Genomic DNA, 17,694 nt, shown 5'->3' on the forward strand with positions numbered 1-17,694 from the left:
AATGTTCTATAGCTCTAGGCAGGAGTAACATTATTTACAACAGTTAGTTTTCACAAGCATTGCAATACATCAATCTTTAATTTCCGCACATAATCTTCTATTGTATGTCCTTAATCACAAAGGAGCAATAGCAAAGGTTTTCATTTCTAAAGAAAAATCTGTGCTGAATCGGGATGCCGGTCAATCGCCAGGCCACCCCACTGAGGCCATGCAGGGAGCACTGTTTCAGTACTCAGAGTCTAGTCCCCTGCCCTGGTGATCTATTGTGGGATCGCTGTGGTCTGCACTAGTATCGAGTGTAGATAACTTTGAGAGCCACTCAATTACTCTTTTGCTGGCTACAGAACTAGGAGGTGCCAAGAAGTGCCAGGCAACTGTGAGGGAGTGTTGAAAGTGATCTGCAACCAAAAATTGTGCAGTCCACAATGTTCCCTCAATTTAAGAAGATTGCAAAGAGCCAAGATCTGTCGATATCCTTCTGGCTCAAGGAGGGCCCCCTCACAGGCAGAGCTGGAGCTCCTGGACCAGACAAGGGTCCAGTAGGTCTCTGTCTACTGCTCTGCTTTTGCAGCCTAATGGGTGATATGGTTCTGCCATTCTCCCTCTGCTGCATATTAACTAAGTTAGTGAGAACCACAGAGTATGAACCACAGATCCATTGCAACAGTTTATGACCTCTGCAGAGATGGTGAAATGGGAGAGAAGTTCTTGCATAAGACAAAAATACATTAAGTCGATAAGGAATACAAAATCAAACTAACTTATTCCATCAATATGAGCACAAACTGTCCTCTGTTTGTTGAGTAACAGTTTGAGTGGCAATGCTCCAGTGACTTCAAGAAACTGGTCTTTGTATTAGCTGGGGGACAAGATAGTAGTGTCAGGATCGGGACAGGGATCCAACACGCAGAGTACAGACAGTAGAAAGGTACGTATACCGGACCTTAGAATGGCCGGACTAACGTACGGAGAAAGATAGAATGGTCAAAGGCAAGCCGAGGTCGAGGGAACGAGAAGACAGGTAAGCGAGGAACAAGTCGAGTCAAAGGGTAACAGAGATAAGCAGAGTAATATAAACAAGCCGGGTCGGAACCAAAAGGAATCACTGGAATACAAGAGCGCTGGATGACTAGACAGGCTAGAACCACGACAGGGCAATGAGCAAATGGAAGAAGCACTGTTAAATACCCTGGCTCAGGAGAGTAGACACGCCTCCGACGAGTCCTGATTAGTTACCAGACAATTGAGTGACAGGTCGGTCCGGGTTGGCGTCATGACGTCGACTGCTGGGCGTCGTGTTACAAAAGGAAGTGGATCCCTCGCGGCCGGCGTGTAAATGACCGGAAGGACCGCGAGGAACGGAGGAAACAGCCCTTTTGGACGGATAAGCTTCTAAGTCTCTACCTCTCTCAGAGGTAGAGACTTCAGGTACCCTGACAGTACCCCCCCTCTCAGATACGCCCACCGGGCGGAAGGAACCGGGACGAGATGGGAAGCGGGAGTGAAACGCCCTGCGGAGGCGAGGAGCATGAACATCCTCTTGAGGTACCCAACTCCTCTCCTCACGACCATATCCTTTCCAGTCGACCAGATATTGTACTCTCCCCCCGGGAGATTCGAGAATCGATGATAGAGTTGACCTCATACTCCTCCTGACCCTCCACCTGAACAGAGCGAGGAGAGGATACCGTGGAGGAAAATCTGTTGCAGACTAGCGGTTTCAGCAATGAAACATGAAAGGAGTCAGGGATGCGTAAGGCAGATGGAAGAGCTAGACGATACGCAACTGGGTTAATTCGAGTCAGAACCCTGTAAGGTCCAATATAACGAGGAGCGAACTTCATGGAAGGCACTTTTAAACTAATGTTTCTAGTACTCAACCATACTCTATCGCCTGGAACAAAAACCGGAGCCGACCTTCTACGTTTATCAGCGTGTTTCTTAACCAGCATAGAATTGTGCAGAAGAATTTATCGAGTCTGATCCCACAACTTCCTCAAATTGGCAACATGAACATCAACCGACGGTACCCCTTGGGAAGGAGAAACCGAGGGAAGAATGGATGGATGAAAGCCATAATTCATGAAGAAGGGGCTTGAATGAGTAGAATCACACACGAGATTGTTGTGCGCGAACTCCGCCCAAGGAATCAAACCGACCCAATCGTCCTGGTGTTCGGAAACAAAACAACGTAAATATTGTTCAATCTTTTGGTTGGTGCGTTCAGCAGCTCCGTTAGACTGAGGATGATAGGCGGAAGAGAAATTCAATTTGATACCCAGTTGAGAGCAGAAGGATCTCCAAAAATGAGAAACAAATTGGGAACCTCTGTCAGATACAATTTGGGAGGGTATCCCATGTAAACGAAAAATCTCCCTTGCGAATATCTCTGCCAACTCGGGAGAAGACGGAAGTTTAGGCAGAGGAACGAAGTGAGCCATCTTGGTGAATCTGTCAACCACGGTGAGGATAACCGTCTGTTTTTTAGATATAGGTAAATCGACAATAAAGTCCATAGCCAAACAGGACCACGGCTTTTCTGGAACCTCTAAGGGATGCAGAAATCCACATGGAAGCGTATGAGGTTGCTTGGTCTTAGTACAAACCTCACACGCACCGATTAAATCTTTGATATCCCTACGTAAAGCAGGCCACCAGAAGTCTTTAGAGATCAAAGCGCACGTCTTGCGAATGCCAGGATGTCCAGCCACCTTGCTGTTGTGGAAACATTGTAGCAGTTCCAGTTGAAGAGCAGGAGGAACGAAATGTCGACCCCCGGGAGTCTGTTTAGGGGCTAGATGTTGCAGCTTTAAGATCTCGGCAAGTAACGGAGAGTGAATCCTGAGATTCGTGTTAGCGATAATATTACATTTCGGCACTATAGAGGAAAGAACAGGTTCAGATATAGTAGAAGGTTCATATTGGCGAGACAAAGCATCGGCTTTAGAGTTCTTAGAACCAGGTCTATAAGTAAGCACATAATTGAAGTGGGTCAGGAATAAGGACCAACGAGCTTGTCTGGCGGACAGTCGCTTAGCCTCCCCAATATAGGACAAGTTCTTGTGATCCGTTAAAATGGTAACAGGATGTAAGGTCCCCTCCAATAAATGTCTCCACTCCTTTAAAGCCATAATGACCGCTAATAATTCCCTGTCACCGATGTCATATCTGCTCTCAGGGCCAGACAGTTTCTTGGAAAAAAAACCACAAGGGTGTAGTGGTTTGTCCACCCCTAACCTTTGTGACAGTATGGTGCCTACGCCTGTCTCAGAGGCATCGACCTCGAGTAGGAACGGCAGAGTCGTATCAGGGTGGACTAAAATTGGAGCAGAGGCAAAAAGTTCCTTGAGAGTCTTGAAAGCAACGAGAGCTTCAGTAGACCAAGTCTTAGTGTCCGCCCCCTGTCTGGTCATATTGGTAATAGGCGCAATAATAGAAGAGTATCCCTTAATGAAGCGCCTATAATAATTGGAGAAACCAATAAACCTCTGAATAGCCTTGAGTCCCTTGGGCAAAGGCCAATCTAAAATAGACTGGAGTTTGTCGGGATCCATCTTAAAGCCTTCCCCAGAAATCACGTAACCAAGAAAGTCTATCTGAGACTGGTCAAAACTACATTTCTCCAATTTGCAGTATAACCCATGTTGAAGAAGTTTGTGTAATACCTTTCTGACTTGTCTGTGGTGGGTCTCAATCTCCCTAGAGTGTATAAGTATGTCGTCCAGGTACACAATAACACAATCATATTGAAATTCCCTGAGAACTTCATTAATCAAATCCTGAAATACTGCCGGTGCGTTACAAAGACCAAAAGGCATGACCGTGTATTCATAATGCCCATAACGGGTATTGAACGCTGTCATCCACTCGTGTCCTTGCTGGATTCTCACCAAGTTATATGCCCCTCTGAGATCTAACTTGGTGAAAATTTTAGAGCCCTTTAAGCGATCAAACAGCTCGGTAATCAAGGGGATCGGATAGGCATGTCTGATGGTTATTTTATTCAACCCTCGGTAATCAATGCAAGGTCTTAGGGAACCATCCTTCTTTTTAACAAAAAAAAAACCAGCCCCGGCAGGAGAAGAAGATCTCCTAATGAATCCTTTTTCCAGATTCTCCCGAATATATTCCTCTAGAACTGAATTCTCTTTGGTGGATAGAGGATATACATTGCCCCTCGGAGGCATGGTACAAGGTAGTAGATTAATTTTACAATCAAAAGTCCTGTGTGGAGGTAGAGTATCAGCATTCCTTTTGTCGAATACTGCCTTTAAATCCAGGTACCGAGGCGGTATCTGTAAATCTGTAGACTGGGTAGGACTACCTGGTGTGTTGATTACACCCAATGGGGAAACCCTCTGTAAACACCTCTCCTGGCAACCCTGGCCCCATGAGAGTATCTCCCCTAACTCCCAATCAATAATAGGGTTATGTCTCTTTAGCCATGGGTAACCCAGGACTATGGGAACAGAAGGGGACGAAATAAGCATAAGCGATAAGTTTTCCTCGTGTAAGATACCAACAGTTAAGTTAACGGGTATGGTTTCACGAAAGATAACAGGCTCAAGTAAAGGTCTACCATCTATGGCCTCAACGGCCAAGGGTGTATCCCTTAACTGGGAGTACACCCTTGGCTCCGACGAGTCCTGATTAGTTACCAGACAATTGAGTGACAGGTCGGTCCGGGTTGGCGTCATGACGTCGACTGCTGGGCGTCGTGTTACAAAAGAAGGTGGATCCCTCGCGGCCGGCGTGTAAATGACCGGAAGGACCGCGAGGAACGGAGGAAACAGCCCTTTTGGACGGATAAGCTTCTAAGTCTCTACCTCTCTCAGAGGTAGAGACTTCAGGTACCCTGACAGTACCCCCCCTCTCAGATACGCCCACCGGGCGGAAGGAACCGGGACGAGATGGGAAGCGGGAGTGAAACGCCCTGCGGAGGCGAGGAGCATGAACATCCTCTTGAGGTACCCAACTCCTCTCCTCAGGACCATATCCTTTCCAGTCGACCAGATATTGTACTCTCCCCCGGGAGATTCGAGAATCGATGATAGAGTTGACCTCATACTCCTCCTGACCCTCCACCTGAACAGAGCGAGGAGAGGATACCGTGGAGGAAAATCTGTTGCAGACTAGCGGTTTCAGCAATGAAACATGAAAGGAGTCAGGGATGCGTAAGGCAGATGGAAGAGCTAGACGATACGCAACTGGGTTAATTCGAGTCAGAACCCTGTAAGGTCCAATATAACGAGGAGCGAACTTCATGGAAGGCACTTTTAAACTAATGTTTCTAGTACTCAACCATACTCTATCGCCTGGAACAAAAACCGGAGCCGACCTTCTACGTTTATCAGCGTGTTTCTTAACCAGCATAGAATTGTGCAGAAGAATTTGTCGAGTCTGATCCCACAACTTCCTCAAACTGGCAACATGAACATCAACCGACGGTACCCCTTGGGAAGGAGAAACCGAGGGAAGAATGGATGGATGAAAGCCATAATTCATGAAGAAGGGGCTTGAATGAGTAGAATCACACACGAGATTGTTGTGCGCGAACTCCGCCCAAGGAATCAAACCGACCCAATCGTCCTGGTGTTCGGAAACAAAACAACGTAAATATTGTTCAATCTTTTGGTTGGTGCGTTCAGCAGCTCCGTTAGACTGAGGATGATAGGCGGAAGAGAAATTCAATTTGATACCCAGTTGAGAGCAGAAGGATCTCCAAAAATGAGAAACAAATTGGGAACCTCTGTCAGATACAATTTGGGAGGGTATCCCATGTAAACGAAAAATCTCCCTTGCGAATATCTCTGCCAACTCGGGAGAAGACGGAAGTTTAGGCAGAGGAACGAAGTGAGCCATCTTGGTGAATCTGTCAACCACGGTGAGGATAACCGTCTGTTTTTTAGATATAGGTAAATCGACAATAAAGTCCATAGCCAAACAGGACCACGGCTTTTCTGGAACCTCTAAGGGATGCAGAAATCCACATGGAAGCGTATGAGGTTGCTTGGTCTTAATACAAACCTCACACGCACCGATTAAATCTTTGATATCCCTACGTAAAGCAGGCCACCAGAAGTCTTTAGAGATCAAAGCGCACGTCTTGCGAATGCCAGGATGTCCAGCCACCTTGCTGTTGTGGAAACATTGTAGCAGTTCCAGTTGAAGAGCAGGAGGAACAAAATGTCGACCCCCGGGAGTCTGTTTAGGGGCTAGATGTTGCAGCTTTAAGATCTCGGCAAGTAACGGAGAGTGAATCCTGAGATTCGTGTTAGCGATAATATTACATTTCGGCGCTATAGAGGAAAGAACAGGTTCAGATATAGTAGAAGGTTCATATTGGCAAGACAAAGCATCGGCTTTAGAGTTCTTAGAACCAGGTCTATAAGTAAGAACATAATTGAAGTGGGTCAGGAATAAGGACCAACGAGCTTGTCTGGCGGACAGTCGCTTAGCCTCCCCAATATAGGACAAGTTCTTGTGATCCGTTAAAATGGTAACAGGATGTAAGGTCCCCTCCAATAAATGTCTCCACTCCTTTAAAGCCATAATGACCGCTAATAATTCCCTGTCACCGATGTCATATCTGCTCTCAGGGCCAGACAGTTTCTTGGAAAAAAAAACACAAGGGTGTAGTGGTTTGTCCACCCCTAACCTTTGTGACAGTATGGCGCCTACGCCTGTCTCAGAGGCATCGACCTCGAGTAGGAACGGAGTCGTATCAGGGTGGACTAAAATTGGAGCAGAGGCAAAAAGTTCCTTGAGAGTCTTGAAAGCAACGAGAGCTTCAGTAGACCAAGTCTTAGTGTCCGCCCCCTGTCTGGTCATATTGGTAATAGGCGCAATAATAGAAGAGTATCCCTTAATGAAGCGCCTATAATAATTGGAGAAACCAATAAACCTCTGAATAGCCTTGAGTCCCTTGGGCAAAGGCCAATCTAAAATAGACTGGAGTTTGTCGGGATCCATCTTAAAGCCTTCCCCAGAAATCACGTAACCAAGAAAGTCTATCTGAGACTGGTCAAAACTACATTTCTCCAATTTGCAGTATAACCCATGTTGAAGAAGTTTGTGTAATACCTTTCTGACTTGTCTGTGGTGGGTCTCAATCTCCCTAGAGTGTATAAGTATGTCGTCCAGGTACACAATAACACAATCATATTGAAATTCCCTGAGAACTTCATTAATCAAATCTTGAAATACTGCCGGTGCGTTACAAAGACCAAAAGGCATGACCGTGTATTCATAATGCCCATAACGGGTATTGAACGCTGTCATCCACTCGTGTCCTTGCTGGATTCTCACCAAGTTATATGCCCCTCTGAGATCTAACTTGGTGAAAATTTTAGAGCCCTTTAAGCGATCAAACAGCTCGGTAATCAAGGGGATCGGATAGGCATTTCTGATGGTTATTTTATTCAACCCTCGGTAATCAATGCAAGGTCTTAGGGAACCATCCTTCTTTTTAACAAAAAAAAAACCAGCCCCGGCAGGAGAAGAAGATCTCCTAATGAATCCTTTGTCCAGATTCTCCCGAATATATTCCTCTAGAACTGAATTCTCTTTGGTGGATAGAGGATATACATTGCCCCTCGGAGGCATGGTACCAGGTAGTAGATTAATTTTACAATCAAAAGTCCTGTGTGGAGGTAGAGTATCAGCATTCCTTTTGTCGAATACTGCCTTTAAATCCAGGTACCGAGGCAGTATCTGTAAATCTGTAGACTGGGTAGGACTACCTGGTGTGTTGATTACACCCAATGGGGAAACCCTCTGTAAACACCTCTCCTGGCAACCCTGGCCCCATGAGAGTATCTCCCCTAACTCCCAATCAATAATAGGGTTATGTCTCTTTAGCCATGGGTAACCCAGGACTATGGGAACAGAAGGGGACGAAATAAGCATAAGCGATAAGTTTTCCTCGTGTAAGATACCAACAGTTAAGTTAACGGGTATGGTTTCACGAAAGATAACAGGCTCAAGTAAAGGTCTACCATCTATGGCCTCAACGGCCAAGGGTGTATCCCTTAACTGGGATGGGATAGTGTGTTTAGTAGCAAAGGCCTGGTCGATAAAATTCTCAGCAGCTCCGGAATCTATCAAAGCCATGGTCTTTAGTACTCCCTTCTCCCAAGTTAAAGAAACTGGTAGCAGAAGCCTGTGATCTTTATAGTTATGAGTAGAGGACAAAATAGAAACACCCAAGGCCTGTCCTCTAGAGAAACTTAGGTGCGGGCGTTTCCCGAGCGATTAGGACAATTCAGGCGTAAGTGACCTCTGACTCCACAATACATACACAATCCCTCCCTTCGCCTGTACTGTCTCCTCTGAGAGGCGAGTATTGCCTATCTGCATAGGTTCAGGAAACAGTGAGGTAGTGGAATCAGGACTTTGAAATGCGGGAGCTAATTTAAAGGAAGGTCTAAAGTTCCTCTCTCGAGTGTTCTGTCTCTCTCTTAAACGCTCATCAATACGAGAAATGAACGAAATTAAATCCTCCAAATTTTCAGGAAGCTCTCTAGTAGCAACCTCGTCAAGGATTACCTCTGATAGCCCGTTCAAAAATACATCAATATAAGCCTGCTCATTCCACTTAACTTCTGCCGCCAAAGACCTGAACTCTAGTGCATAATCCACAAGTGTTCGGTTATCTTGTCTCAGGCGCAAAAGTAATCTAGCTGCATTGACCTTTCTACCAGGAGGGTCAAAAGTTTTTCTAAAGGCAGCTACAAAGGCATTATAATTATATACTAACGGGGTATCATTCTCCCATAATGGGTTGGCCCATCTCAGAGCTCTCTCAATGAGTAAGGTGATAATAAATCCAACCTTCGCCCTATCTGTAGGATAGGAGCGAGGTTGTAATTCAAAGTGGATACTGATCTGGTTTAAAAAACCACGACACTTCTCAGGTGAACCACCATAACGTACTGGTGGGGTAATACGGGAAGAGACACCTACAGTGGCTACCTCTAGGCCTGAATTCACAGGGGAAATAGAAGTAGTACGTGTCTCCTCTGGTGGGTTATTAGCACGAGATAATAACGCCTGTAGTGCTAGGACCATCTGATCCATTCTGTGTTCCATGGCTTCAAACCTAGGATCGGAAGGACCAAGCTGACTGTTTGTACCTGCAGGATCCATTGGCCCTGTCGTAATGTCAGGATCGGGACAGGGATCCAACACGCAGAGTACAGACAGTAGAAAGGTACGTATACCGGACCTTAGAATGGCCGGACTAACGTACGGAGAAAGATAGAATGGTCAAAGGCAAGCCGAGGTCGAGGGAACGAGAAGACAGGTAAGCGAGGAACAAGCCGTGTCAAAGGGTAACAGAGAAAAGCAGAGTAATATAAACAAGCCGGGTCGGAACCAAAAGGAATCACTGGAATACAAGAGCGCTGGGTGACTAGACAGGCTAGAACCACGACAGGGCAATGAGCAAATGGAAGAAGCACTGTTAAATACCCTGGCTCAGGAGAGTAGACACGCCTCCGACGAGTCCTGATTAGTTACCAGACAATTGAGTGACAGGTCGGTCCGGGTTGGCGTCATGACGTCGACTGCTGGGCGTCGTGTTACAAAAGGAAGTGGATCCCTCGCGGCCGGCGTGTAAATGACCGGAAGGACCGCGAGGAACGGAGGAAACAGCCCTTTTGGACGGATAAGCTTCTAAGTCTCTACCTCTCTCAGAGGTAGAGACTTCAGGTACCCTGAGAAGTAGCTTGTTTGGAGTTTAACAATTGTGTAATAAGTAAATCTTTACATTGCTGAATAGTCAGATACAAATGCCACACAATCAGTCATAGTTACATCCAAGAATTAAAACCTGTTTTGTTGTTTTACCAGTAACTCTATCACACAATCATTTCACAATACTTTATCAGTGTTTGTTAAACTATACTGTATATCCCAAACACTTAAAGGAAGCTTTTACTTATCTGGACATTGTGCTATTGAACATAACATTGAATATAGCATATTCCTTTTTATTTATGTGACATTCCGTTTTCTTTTACATTTATATTAAATATTTAGCAATTAACACCATAATCCAGTTCAGTCCTGGCACGGTCATGCGCTGAAGTTAGAGAATCTGAAACATTGTTACTCTTTCTCTTCCAATTACTAGATCAATAATTGGGAAGGGCAGAGCTTATAATGATGCTTGACAGTGAGACAATATGGAGGCGTGCAGTTCCAGGATAGAAGCATATACAGCAGTGTGGATTTTTATAATTTATTTTATGTTTCACACCTCACAAACACATTGTGGGGATATTTATGGGATAATAATAGTAAACAGTTGAGAATTGCCCACTATTTCAACTCTCAGATCCCAAAGAACGTTATCGTGTAAGTGAAATGTATATCATATAAATAAAAAAAACACAATTTGTTATAAAAATAGATACAGTTTATTTTTATATTCAAATAATAATAATAAGTAACATGCGTGATAATAATCAATGGAAATTCAGTATAACATGAGTATGCAATACAATATGGTAATATAAAAAAGCATCTCCCAATGGTTAACGTAGTTTTGAATCTACAGCATTAGCCGTCAAGACAGGATTTACGACTTTTCTTCACAGAGAAAGAATGTGAAAGTTTCACACAGAGAGTAGAATGCAGCGTAAGGTTGTAAAAACTTAGCTGACAGAATAACCCTTTCAATGCTGGCTAGACCTCTTCTAGGCATTTAAGATATATTCTTATGTAATTTTAAATAAAATAACATTTTACCAGTTCATTAGTCATTTCCTGGATCCATCCAATAAAGAAATCTACCAAATTTATAAGCAGAATTATTTTTTTATTTGCCTAAACAGATTTTATCTTATTTCATAGCAAATCAATACAGCTGGATAAATATCACGATGTGCTAACATGTGATATGTCACATAAAAACAGAATCATTGTTTTTTTTATCTGCAGAATAAAAAAAAAATTAATAATGTATTTCTTATTAACTAAGATTTCTAAATACCGAAATCTGATCATGATTTATCCAGTCATATATCATGCTATTAGAAAATTGTAATTAATTTAAATTAATTAAATGAAACCAGTATAATTACCAGTAAGTAGGTATTTTCATCAGATTGGTAGGTAGTCTCAGGAACTTGTTTGTCATGGGTCTCTTTCTCTGCATGGAGTGTAAGAGTTTCTGAGTGTCATGGGCCTCTCTGCATTGTCCCCGACTGATCACTTCTCTGCTTCCTTTGCATGCCCTTGCATCTGCCTTGATATTTGATTGCTCTGATTGCCGATTGCCTGATTGTCTGAATCTCTGAATCAATCTCTGAATGACCCTCTCTTCCCTTTGTCTTAACTTTTTAAAGGGAAAGTTTCTCTGTTCATCACTGGCTATAGACCAATGGGAACACTAGAGCTGGGATTATTTTTTTAAATAGCAACTTAGTATTTGGTCTATAGATGGCAGTCTCGTCCCACTAAACATACCTATCCAGGAAAGAGTTAACTTTTCCTGTTAGCTATTTTGACGTCATTTTGGCTTATCTATATGTTGCCATAATTTTATGTTCACTTGTCATTTCAAAGCCTTTTTTCTCAGTTTTGTCCAGACTATGTGTCTGCAAATTCTGCTATAATTTCTAATATGACAGTTTGTGAACTAAGTTTCACCTTAAATTACAATGGGAATCTGTTAGATATAGAAAGTAAAATTAAATTATTTAATCTTCTGTCACCTATGTCTGGGTTTAGAATTTATTCTATTCCATTAGCCTTTTAGACAGTCTGTCCATCCCCCGTTCTCATTTCTTATCAACTTGGTTTGTATATACTAAGCATTCCTTAGCAAAGGCGAAGTGGCTAGTTTTACAGAAGGGATAGAAATCTTGTGTCTTTTGTTAGTTTGAAAATAACAAAATGGAGTCTGCTCTGTTCAGAGTGACTGACAAAATACATTTTAATTTCTATCATTGCACAAAATGTCTGCCGATATAAATACCCTGACAACATATGTGTTAAATATAAGGGATACATACATGTTATTTCTATAAAGTGAAAATTTCCCTTTAAATGTATTCTTTGCACCAGTCAACACAACACCCCTAGCGGTGAAGTCTCAATCTGCACTGCCCTAACTTTTCCTAATTTGTTGCAAATGAAACCTAATACCTTCAGCAACTTAATTTGAAATACTGGCTGTGTGTGAGTTTTATATAATGTCAGATGACTTTTGCATTCCTAAATTGCCACAATCCATTATTTGCTGTGAATATATTGGGTTTAACATATTAGGGTCTTCCGGACCATTTCTATCCTGATAATAATACAATCCTTTTCATCTCCTTGAATTCTTTCTAACTCTTTTAATAATTGAATCTTCACACGTCTCCCACTGCAGGAAACACAGGCAGTGCTATTCTCTGCCAATTGCCAAAATATCTGAGAAAGGAGATTTTTTTTCATTATGGGCCAACATGATCAAACTGGATTGGGTTTTCCAATTAAATAATTTCAGTCTAAAAGCTATTCACTTTGAATTCACTTTGAACTCCAGACAACTCACACTTTAGAGAATAACTCTGCAAGTAGTCTGTGACGTTTACCAATGTAGTCCAATGAAATTTCCCACTTGGGGAGCACTTTGTCCAACTCAGACACTTTATTGAACCATAGCACAGCTCAGCCCTTTATATTACACAAAACATTATTTAATGTGTAATCATGCAAATGTACTCTTACAAAATGTAGGTAGAAGTACAAATTTTGTTATGAAAGTAAATATCCACAAATATAGGCCTGTATGCTTTAATACAAGAGTTGAGCGGACACCTGGATGTTCGGATCTGGCAGGTTATAATAACATAAAAATTAAAAATACAGCTGAGCCATAAAATAGCACTAGATGGAATCTTGGATTTTGGCTTTGGAAGAACATAATTCTAAATCTAAAGCATGGCTGTCAGGAGGATCACCAGAATTATCCATTTGAGAGAGGGTTGGAGTGCAGGGTATTCTCTTTCATTGTTCAAACTGAGCTTAACTCCTGATGCATGGAGAAAAGGCCTTCACAAGCCTCTACTAATGTGTACATAACTCTGATCAATTACTAAGTGACCCATAGGTATATATATATATATTTTTTTTTTAACTGGGGTAGCCCCCAAAATATTGGGACATATACAAAAAAGAAACATTTGCGGCCTGTGGTGCATTTCTTGCAGTCCTGATGCATGGAGAAATGCTCAACTCCTGATGCATGGAGAAAAGGCCTTCACAAGCCTCTGCTATTGTGTACATAGTTTATACTAAGTGACCCATAGGTTGAGGAGGCGGTGACCGTGGCGGTGTATGTGTAAGCGCTGTTGGAGGAGGAGGAGGATGAGGTAGCTAACACTGTTTTTTATTTATTTATTTTTTATTTTATTTATTTATTTATTTTTTTAATTGAGGTAGCCCCCAAAATATTGGGACATATATAAAAAAAGAAACATTTGTGGCCTGCGGTACATTTCTTGAGGAGGCGGTGACCGTGGCGGTGTAGGTGGAAGCGGGGGTGGAGGAGGAGGATTAGGTAGCCAACACTGTTTTTATATATATATATATATATATTTTTTTTTAATTGGGGTAGCCCCCAAAATATTGGGACATATAAAAAAAGACAACTCTGTTCCGCAGAGTAGCTGTTGACATTATAGTTGCGCAGGAACTTTGTTGACTCTAGAGAACCTCGGGCAAATGGCACATCCCTTTGACGGTGACTTTGCATTCGGGTGTCATCCATATCAACTTTTGATGCCAGTTTCTGCGCCTACCATGGTGACCACGGGTAACGGGGAATCAGGGTTCCATTCCGTACAGGGACCCTAAGAAACGGCTACCACATGCAAGGAAGGCAGCAGAGGCACAAATAACCCACTCTCGACGCGGAAAGGTAGTGACGACAAATAACAATACAGGACTATTTAGAGGCCCTGTAATCGTAATGAGTCCACTTGAAATCCTTTAACTCTGATCAATTGGATCCCTCCTGCTCTGGTGCAGAGCCACTGACCCGTGCGTGCTGCAGCTGAAACTCCACTATCGCATGCTGCTGCTCGCACAGTCTCATGAGGTGGTGAGCGGGAAGGCCGAAGTTATGCTGCAACGCAGACAGGCGAGCAGCAGCAGGGTGAGAATGCCAGAAGAGCGCACAGACAACCCGCACTTTCTGCAGCAGCTCTGATATATCTGGGTAAACACAGTGGCATCACAAGGGCCACCCAGAACTGGCTCAACTCCTATCAATCGAAGTTCCTGGAGGAGATCACCCAATTCGTCATGCTAGAGCACCCCAATGAGAAGGCGACTCATTCGTATGTCAATCCATATTAACTTTCTATGCCATTGACTGCGTCTACCATGGTGACCATGGGTAACAGGGAATCAGGGTTCCATTCCATACAGGGACCCTGAGAAACGGCTACCACATGCAAGGAAGGCAGCAGGCGCGCAAATGACCGACTCCCGACGCAGGAAGGTAGTGACGACAAATAACAATACAGGACTCTTTAGAGGCCATGTAACTGTAATGAGTCCACTTGAAATCCTTTAACTCTGATCAATAGGAGGGAAGTCTGGTGCAGAGCCACTGACCCGTGCGTGCTGCAGCTGAAACTTCACTATCGCCTGCTGCCTCCCAAACAGTCTCTCCAGCATGTGCAAGGTGGAGTTCCACCTTGTGGGAACGTCGCAGTGAGCGGGAAGGCCAAACGTACGCTGCAGGGCAGACAGGCGAGCAGCAGCAGGGTGAGAACGCCGAAAGCGTGCACTGCCGCTACAGTGAATGTCACATCCTGTTCCAAGTTGCGGATCAGTCTGGTGATGGCTTCTGGTAGCCAGTACTCTTTTTACTGAAGATGCATCAGGGTCCTGGTATGTGGCCGCACAACGCTCATGCTCAACACCAGGGGGCATGCAGTTACCTTGCACCAGACCCTGCTAATCCATTCCACACTGTGACTCCTAACTTCAACATCAGGCATACTGGGTCCCGGTCGTCAGAGTGCCCATCTGACTGTGAAACTACGAATGGATCGTTAAATCTGGTATGAACCCGAACTTTGCAGTTCAGGTTCGCTCAACTCTATTATGGATCCTTTGATCTATACATGTATTACTTGGTTAACTGGTAATTCTCAAGCTAATACATGCTGACGAGGGCTAGGGGACTGCCGCTATGCTTTTGCACCCTGCTCCCTCTTATGCTGTGCTGTTGCCTCTGTGCAACCAGCGCCTCTTCCTCCAAATTGCACATGCACATGTCACTCGCATGACCTTGATTCCATGTGGGGTCTAGAACCTCATCGTCCTTCACATCATCTTCCACCCACTCCTCAACCCTGCCCTCCTTGCCGGTATGCACACTGCAGAAAGCCACAGCAGTTGGCACCTGTGTTTTTCCTGCATGTAAAGTCTGCAAAGGACATATGGAAATTGTTTTAGAATTATATCCAGGCAACAGTTTTTCCTATAAACTGACCTCTCAGTTTGACTTGTGAGGGTATTGCCCCAGAATTCCAAAATTGTTTAAGTACCTCTTAGCTATTGATCACTGGTTTAAATATAGCAGCTTGTTATCTGGTAGTTTCTAGTGTAGAAAATATCAATCTGTTTTCTATCACTTAGATCTGTGTAACAAGTGTTGTAGGTGTGAAACAATATTACAAGTGACCGATGTAGTAAATTTGAATCAAAGTTACGCTTCGATTTGACTCTCAGATATGAACTGCAGGCCGCAAATGTACCATTTAGCAGATTAGCACCAAAACAATAAGAATTTTTACAACTGTGCAGTAAGCGCACCATTAGACGCTTCTATTTGACTCTCAGATATGAAGTGCACGCCCCAAAATGTACTATTTAGCAGATTAGCAGCAAAACAATAAGTAATTTTACAACTGCGCAATAAGCGCACAATTAGACGCTTCTATTTGACTCTCAGATATGAAGTGCACCGCAGGCCGCAAATGTACTATTTAGCAGATTAGCAGCACAACAATTAGAAGGTTTACCACTGTGCTGTAAGCGCACTATTAGACTCTTCTATTTGACTCTCAGATATGAAGTGCACACCCCAAAATGTACTATTTAGCAGATTAGCACCCAAAAAGTTTTAAGTTTTAAAACTGCAATGTGACAGCAGTATTTGACGCTTCTATTTAACTCTCAGATATGAAGTGCACCCCACTAATGTACTATTTAGCACCTAAAAAAATGGACTTTTTAAAACTCTGATGTAAAACTCCAATGTATTTGACGCTTCTAATATGACGTCATATTCCGGCTCCCAGCCTCACTCTGCGGCGCGCGAGGGAGCTGAGCAGACAGCTCAGAGGAAGTGCTCCCTCGCCGGCTGCCCACCAGCGCCGCCCGACCGCCCAGCAGCCCACCGGCAGCCCAGCATGTCTGTTAGCCGCAAGGCTAACAAGACATGTGCCTTTGGCATTTAGGGGCGGCTTTTTTTGCCGCCCCCTGGAAAATGCCGCCCAAGGCAAATGCCTTGTTTGCCTCGCGGCTAATACGCCCCTGAATATAGCAGCTTGTTATCTGGTAGTTTCTAGTGTAGAAAATATCAATCTGTTTTCTATCACTTAGATCTGTGTAACAAGTGTTGTTGGTGTGAAACAATATTACAAGTGACCGATGTAGTAAATTTGAATCAAAGTTACGCTTCGATTTGACTCTCAGATATGAAGTGCAGGCCGCAAATGTACTATTTAGCAGTGTAGCACCAAAACAATAAGAATTTTTACAACTGCGCAGTAAGCGCACTATTAGATACTTCTATTTGACTCTCAGATATGAAGAGCACCCCCAAAATGTACTATTTAGCAGATTAGCAGCAAAACAATTAGAATGTTTACCACTGTGCTGTAAGCGCACTATTAGACTCTTCGATTTGACTCTCAGATATGAAGAGCAAGCCACAAAATGTACTATTCAGCAGATTAGCACCCAAAAAGTTTTAAGTTTTAAAACTGCAATGTGACAGCAGTATTTGACGCCTCTAGAGTCAACATATGAAGTGCACCCCACTAATGTACTAGTTTGCAGAATTCTTTCCTAAGCTGTCCCTCACAGTGGCAGCATCCTCTCCCTACACTAATAAGACCTCATGTGCGTGCGGCGCTACGCGACTCCAGCTTATATATAGAGCCTGGGTCACATACTGCACTGGCCAATCACAGCCATGCCATTAGTAGGCATGGCTGTGATGGCTTCTCAGGGCACACGAGTCAAACACTTGTTGATTGGCTGCCCTGCAGCCTTTCAAAACATGCAATTAAATCGCCGAACACCAAACTCCAACCAGAACATACAGTGATATGTCCGTGTTCGGGATCCGAAAGAACCTAATGTTCAGTACAAACCCAAACTTTACAGTCTGGGTTCGCTCAGTGGTGTATCCTGGTTTTTTGCTGCCCTAGGCAGGACAAAACTCAGGCACCCCCCCCCCCGCGCCACCCCCACCCAACCTTTACCCCGTCCCGCATTCTAAATACACACACACATTCACTGACAGATACGCATACACTCGCTAACAGAAACACACACACTAACAGACACACTCACACTCAGTAACAGACACACTCACACTCAGTAACAGACACACTAACACTTAGTAACAGACACGCACTAACAGACACGCACTAACAGACACGCACTAACAGA

Source organism: Pelobates fuscus, chromosome 9, assembly GCF_036172605.1.
Source record: "Pelobates fuscus isolate aPelFus1 chromosome 9, aPelFus1.pri, whole genome shotgun sequence".
In the NCBI taxonomy this organism is placed as follows: Eukaryota; Metazoa; Chordata; class Amphibia; order Anura; family Pelobatidae; genus Pelobates; species Pelobates fuscus.